Consider the following 7,580-nt stretch of genomic DNA (forward strand, 5'->3'; position numbering starts at 1 on the left):
CTTCACCCTTGTTGAAAAATCCACAGACAAACCCTCATTAGTCAGGGATCAATGATGTACATGTATGATGGTATCTACACTGAATCTGTCTCTCTGCAGAATCTAATAAAGGGACATAAACCAGAAGTATCAGTGGCCTCTAGAAGCTGGAAAAAACAACGAAGCATATTCTCCTCTACAGCTTCTGGAAGGAAATGGAGTTGACTGTGTTGACACATTGAATTTAGTGCAGTGAATCTAATTTTGGACTTCTGGTGCCCAGAACTATAAAAGAATACATTAGTGGTATTTTAAGCCACCAACCTTGTGATAATTTGTGACAGCAGCCATAGGAAACTAATACAGGGCCTTAGTCCCCATTTAATTAGTAAAATATTCCTGTTTTAACATATGTTCTTTTAGATAATACCTCCCCTGTTACTTAAATGATGAGTGTAACTGGTTGACCTTATGCCTCACTTCACATTGCAGCCCTCTGTTTTACTTGTTTTTATGGTGCCAACCTACTGTGTGCAAGTGTTACCTATCTGACCTCACATCAGCTGTATGGAATAACTTCACTTTTCTTCCAGAGCTTCTCTGTCACTGTGCTGTGGGCCAATGGCTAGAAAATTGTCAGTCATTCTGACATGAAGAAAATCTTAAACCCTATTTGGCTACTTTTAACCAATGAGGGATGGAAGCCAGTGGATATTTCCTTTTTCTGAAACTTGGGGGCAATACACAAATACTTTCTACATGTTCCTCCCAGGTATCTAGCAAGAGAGATCTCTAGTTTCCTTCTGCAGTGATTCGTATAATTTAATCTTAGACTAGTTTTCTTTCTTCCCTTTTATACCCTACCCAATCTCCTTCCTATCTCATAGAATCACTTTCAAAAATAAATTATCTGCATGTAGACTCATATTTCACACCTGCTTTGGGGACAAACTGGTTTAAATTGGTTGATAACAGAAAAGGCCTTGGAAATCACACATCAGAACAGGTTTGTAAAACTAGAACACCAGTTTTGACTCACCAGTCAGATAGCTGTAAGGAGTACGGTGGTGGTGAGATTGTGATAACTGTAGCATTATAGTCACTAAGAATTTCACTAATGATAGGTTGGAATAAGGTGCACATGGAAAGTGAAATTTTCATTCTTGAAGTAGTTTTACAGGTTGACATTTAAGTTATACAGGGCAGGGGTGCCTAAATGACTCAGTCAGTTGAACTTTTTACTCTGTAAAAATTTTTGTAATGTTTTTATTTACTTTTAATAGACAGAGAGAGACAGTGAGAGTAGGGGGAGATCAGAGAGAGAGAGGGAGACACAGACTCTGAAGACAGGCTCCAGGCTCTGAGCTAGCTGTCAGCACAGAGACTGACATGGGACTTGAACCCAGGAACCGTGAGATTGTGATCTGAGCCAAAGCCAGATGCCTAACTGACTGAGCCACCTAGGCACCCCGGAGCATCTGACTTTTAATTTTAGTTCAGGTCACGATCTCACAGTTCATGAGTTCGAGCCCTGTTGGGTTCTGCACTGAAAGCATGGAGCTTGCTTAGGAGTCTCTCTCTCTCCCCTTCTCTCTCTCTGCCCCTTCCATGCTCATGCTTGTGTTCTCTCTCTCTCTCTCCTTCTCAAAGAAGGCTACTTTAAAAATATAAATAAATTAAATAAGGCAACGGTAATTCTAAAGATGGTGATTTTGCTGGCTTTTATTTATAGCTTCAAAAGCTTTAAAAAATAAAGTGATAGACTCAGGTAATTATACTTTGAACATAAGAAAGCATGGCAACATTCATGGCAACTTTAAGAAAGACCCACTTCTCCTAGCTATGAGGCAGAGGCCCAAGTTTTAATTAAAAAGGTAGCACAGTTATGACTAATTCTATAAATGTGATAGGTCTCTTATGCCAAAGACAAGGTGCTATAGAAAAAGAGTGAGGACTGCACTGGGGATATTTGATTGAATGAGCTAAAGACCTTAAACCTCCAGATTCTCCTGAGCCCTTCTGCCCAGCAGAAACAATTTCTTTCCCCTGGAAACAGAAGTCTCATCTCCTGAAGTTTCTGCAAAGGCTCCAGAGGCAGTTGTCTCACAAGATTATGGTTTTTTAAAAAAATATTTATTTGTTTATTTATTTAGTGCAAGCAGGAGAAAGGGGCAGAGGGCAAGAGAGAGAAAGGGGCAGAAAGAATCTCAAGCAAGCCCCACACTCAGCATGAAGCCTGATGCAGGGCTCAATCCTGAGCCAAAATCAAGAGTCCTACCCTCAACTGACTGAGCCACCCAGGTGCCCCTCTATTTTTTTTTTTTAATAAAAAGTGCATTTGTCTCCTATAGATGCCTATAATAACAAATATAGTCATCTGGAGCAAGAAACTACAAGCTCCATTTCAGGAGGAGAAAGACAAGAGAGAGAGAGAGAAGAGAGAGAGAGAATCATCAAGCAAATAGGATAAAATGCTAATTGATGAATCTGTGTAAAATGTGTATCGATGTTTTTTGTACTATTTTAATATTTGAAACTCTTTTAAGCTTGAAGTTGTTAAAAAAAAAATAAAGCACGTATTTTCCAAACTGCAGTCAAAAGAAATGAGGAAAATACAAAGCTTTCCTCAAGAGACCCCTTAAATACTTCATCTCTAAGGAGAGCAGCGTTTCAAGAAATATTCTTTGGTTTTAAAATGTTATGGGAGTTTAAAATATTTTTAAGTTCACACTCAACATCCCCCAACACGTTTCAGGAATAGGTCTTAGATGATTAGTTGGATGAGTAGCTTTTTATATCTAATGAAACCACTTTCGTTAGACATGCCAGAGCAGGAGATTGTGAAATTGGTATGAGCTGGTTCAAAAGTAATCCCAGCCCTCACCTGCATTCCAAACAAGCAACATCAGGAAGCAAACCCAAGGAGCAGGTGGTTCCTTCAGTCTTTGACTTCTTTGACTCTCAGAAATAGCTGAATTCTGAAGGACAAAATAGTACCCATAAATTTAATTTTCTAAAACCTTAAAACATGAGATGCTTTGTAAGTGTACCTCCCTAATGAGCTAAAAATTATTAGGAATGTATCTTGTATTTTCTTTTTTAGTTTATGCTATATGACAAGGAAAGCAAATTTTAAAAATCTGAGATTATTTTATTGCTTTGCCTGATGAAATATCTTCACCCACTTCTATAATTTAATGTCCAAATTACAAATGGTTAAAATACTCCGACTAATATATAATGTCACTATATCAGAATCATTTAGGATGTATGATTCTTTGTCTCCCTTATCTGGCCACCACCTGTCTGCCTCTTTATTGCAAAATCAGCATTCTACTTCCACTGTGAAACAAAAGACACATTTTTAAGCTTCTTTTTGTGGGAGAAATCTGATCAGGCTTGGAGTGTGGAGATGAAAACATATCTCCTATTGCACAGACAATAATTCCTAGGGAAAACCTTAACAATTCTTTCTCCTTTCTCTTCCTTTCCAGAAGCAGCAATTTAAAACTCAAATGCTTAATCAATTCAGGTGAGCTATACCAGCAAATTAAAACTTCTAGGTTGTACTAAAAATATCAGCTGATTTCCTACCCCGGGATAAGCCAGCTACATTTGTCCTTTAGGCCATGCTTTCAATTCTTAAACTTTATTGTAACCCACTAACTTTACATAGAAATAAATTGTAGTCTATACAGGGGAAAAAACTTGCCCAGAGCAGAGTTGGAATTAGCATCTAGGCATCTTGTCTCAGTATAACATTATGTGCATCACACCTAGAAAACTGTTTCTATTTATTTTGGATTTACCCTCTTGATGATTTCAGCCTGAATGCAAGGAGCTCTAATTCCCTGAGCTGATGACACTTGTATAATTGTCTATGTGTGGGTTTTAATGAGAAGCAGGATTGTTCCCATGTGAAATCTAACTGGCTCTACAGAGTTCAAATTAGTTGTAACTTTTTGGAGGTTGATGTTTGACTTAAGCACAAATCCTTAACAAATATTGTTTTCACTGTTGAAAAATGATTTTTTGGTATTTCAAGAACGAAATCAACCATCTTCTAAATTATTACTATTATCAATCTTACTTGGTAGCTGGAAGTTGAATGCTTCTATTTACATAGATCCCTGCTTTGGGCTGAACACAGCACAGAAAATGGCATCAGAGAATGAACGTAAAGCAAGATGGCAGAAAAAGTTTCCAATGCTCTCACGTACACAGACACATTGAGTTGAACAACCATCAAGACAGTAAGTTTGTGAGAGCCCAGAAGTCCAATAGTGAGGCCCCAGCACCCTATCAAAGGCAACAATATCCAATAAACAGATGCATTGAAGAGAACAAGACAAGTTTCCCATCACTTGTGTCATTCTTCCCCTAAAGTAGCTCAGTGGCAAGAAAGTGTCACTTTTTTAGCCTGTGATTTCTCTGATGGAGAAAAAGTAGAGAACACGGTGAGTACCTGGCTTCTCCAGCCATGTGGGACACTGCTCAAGAGACCGACTCCTTTACTGCTGCACCTAGACTACTCAGGGGCTCAGCATACCTGAAGAGTCTGGGGGGGGGGGTTAGGAGCAGAGCAAAGGGGCAAGGGCTCACAATAGCCAGGGTAAACTCAACAAAGGCACGTGGTTTCTAACTGCCTGGTAGACTCCACCAAGACAACTGCCATAAACCTCTTAGCGTGCATTACTTGGACCCCTAAATGAGTCTGCATGCAACCCCAGTATTCTGAGCACCCCTCCTCCTGTTGCATGCCATCTATAGATGGCACACAGAAGCCTCTGCAGATTATATACGCACACAAATAGCAGGCTCAACTGCGCTGAATTGGGAGAAAGTGCATTACTCAGAAAACTTCAGGGCACTTCCCTAAGAAAATAAATGGGGAGCTGTCAGACCCAGCCTGACTTGGTAGGGTTGAGAAAATACTTCTTCTCCAGAGGGAACAAGACTGGAACAGGTGCATTCATAGAGAAGATCTGAGACCCACAGTATCTCTAGCTGGGTTGTCTGGTGAAGATCTTTCCCTTCTAAAGACAATCCGTAAAGACTGGGGAAGGTGGTTACTTCTTCAAAGACAACAATATTGCAAAATGAACAATGCAAGACTTTAAGGAACATGGTGGGGGGGGGCGGGGGAAGGAAAGATGTTACCATCAAAAGAACACAATAAGTTACCAGTAAACAACACCAAAGAACTGGAGATCTGTGAATTGTCTGATAAAGAACCAAAACAATAGTTTTAAGTTGCTTATCAAGCTGCAAAGAATGCAGATAAACAACAAAACCAAATCAGAAAAACAATGCATGAACAAAGAAGTTCAACCAAAGGAAACATAAAAAAGAACCAAATGGATTCTGGAGCTGAAGAATATAGTGAATGAGATGAAAAATTGCAATATTGTCAACAACTACCTCTATGAAGCGGAAAACAGAAAGGGGGAATAGTGGGCATTTTTTTTTATGAGAGAAGTTTATATGATAAATGCCCACACTAAGACAAAATGTCTCAAATAAATAACCTAACTCTCTACTTCAAGGAACTACAAAAAGGAGAGTTAGCAGAAAGAAGGCACTAATAAAAATAAGAGCAAAACCAAGTGAAATAAAGACCAGAAAACAATAGAAAAATAACTCAGTTTTTTATCAAGTTAGAGGAAATTGACTACCCTGTAGCTAAAAGAAAAAAACACTCAAATAAATAAAATTATTAATGAAAGAGGAGACATACTTGACAGTACAGAAATTCAAAGGATTATGTAGATGACTATGAACAATCATACATAGGACAATGAATTGGATAAGCTAGAGAACTGGATACATTCCTAGAAAACTACAATTTACCAAGACGGAATCATAAAAAGACAGAAAATCGGGACAACTGGTAACAAGCAAGGAGATTGAATCAGTAATCAGAAACCTCTTAGCAAAGAAAAGCCCAGGATCACATAGCTTCACTTGTGAATTCTATCAAACACTGAGACAAAAATTAACACTAATCTATCCCAAGTTCTTCTGAAAAAAAATCGAAAGGAGACAACACTTTCGGATTGAGAAGCTCATGTTCTGATCTTGTATTCTTCCACGGAAGATTTGTATTTCTTTCTGCCAGGTGACTGGGAGCATTTTCAACCTGGGATCTTTTAAAATAGAATTCTGAGCTTAAGTCCTGTTGGACCATATAGGTATGTAACTCTAGTTATATAATCACATGAGAGCCAACTTAAGAACTTTTTTTTGTTTTTTGTTTTCTTTTGTCAGCACTCAAGGCATAAAAAAGCAAGAGTTTTTTCTACAACTTTCTGAATATTGACTTTTTCCCTCACCTATTCTTTCATTAAACTTGTGATCATTGTAGTTCTAGCCTTATATTGGTGTTCCCTATTTGAATGTCCACCTCAACAAGCCCTAGAATTCATGTCATGTCTCCATCACTCCATGCAATCCTCAAAATGGCAGATCAAATATACTGGGATGCAAGTTGCCTACTGAGCTTTATTATCTCCCATGATTCCTGCCTTGATTTTAGTTTGAGCATTTGATAGTCTTACTTTATTTGCAAGACTACCAAAAATGTGCATTTTAAAAACCATTGTTTATAAATTTTTATTTTATTGAGGACCATTAAATGTACATCTCCTAAATCAGAAGTAAAAGAACAAATTGTTCTAACCTCAGATTAACTGAAAGTTAAACTAGTCATTGATTTAACAAAAGTTTATTGAGGTTTTTACATCCTACTACATACTATTCAAGGCAATGGCAATTCAGAAGTCAAAATCAAGTCCCAGACTTCATGACTCTTAAAGACTAATCAATGAATAGATCATAAATACATACATACATGTATATATACATTTGACAGAGAAGCCACCAGAGACCTTGTTTTACTTTTTATATAAAATTTAAAAGATATAAAAATCTCATCTTTACTTGCCTTAATGATTCAATACTTAATTACTGACAACTAGTATTAGAGATGTAAATATACATATTAGGCAATATGTCTAATTTCTAAAAGCTTACATCTAATGCAGATGACAGATAATCATAATGCAATATGATGAGTACCATAATAGTAATATATAAAATCATCAAGTGAAGATGAAGTTGATTCACTAAGTGGTGGGTGAGTTTGGATAAGTCTCACGATGCTTCAAAATGTATGTGACCATTGCATTGAGACTGTAAAAAAAAGTAATAGAGATATTCTAAGGTCTTTGGAAAATAATATCACAATGATGAAGCAGAAGAGACAATAGTTGTAGAGAGCTTTCAATGTCACACTAAAGACTTTTAAGTTTATTCTCTGTAGAAAGAGTGGCATGATTTAATGAATGTCAAGCAGAATAGATACCATGTCCAAAGTCAGGAAGTTATGAATGTTTAGAAACTTGCAGGCACCAAGTTCTACGCAAATAGATGGGTATTTACAGAGTAGATTTCTATGTATTTGAGTCTTGAAGAATAAGCACAAGTCCATTTAAAAAAGGCATTGCATGACTTGCTAAGAGTATGGTATTTGCCCTGCAGAAATTGTGAGCCAAAGAATAGTTTTACAAAGTGGGATTGACATGATAATCATCATTGTTAGC

The sequence above is a fragment of the Suricata suricatta genome, chromosome 5 (assembly GCF_006229205.1).
Source record: "Suricata suricatta isolate VVHF042 chromosome 5, meerkat_22Aug2017_6uvM2_HiC, whole genome shotgun sequence".
NCBI classification, from domain to species: domain Eukaryota; kingdom Metazoa; phylum Chordata; class Mammalia; order Carnivora; family Herpestidae; genus Suricata; species Suricata suricatta.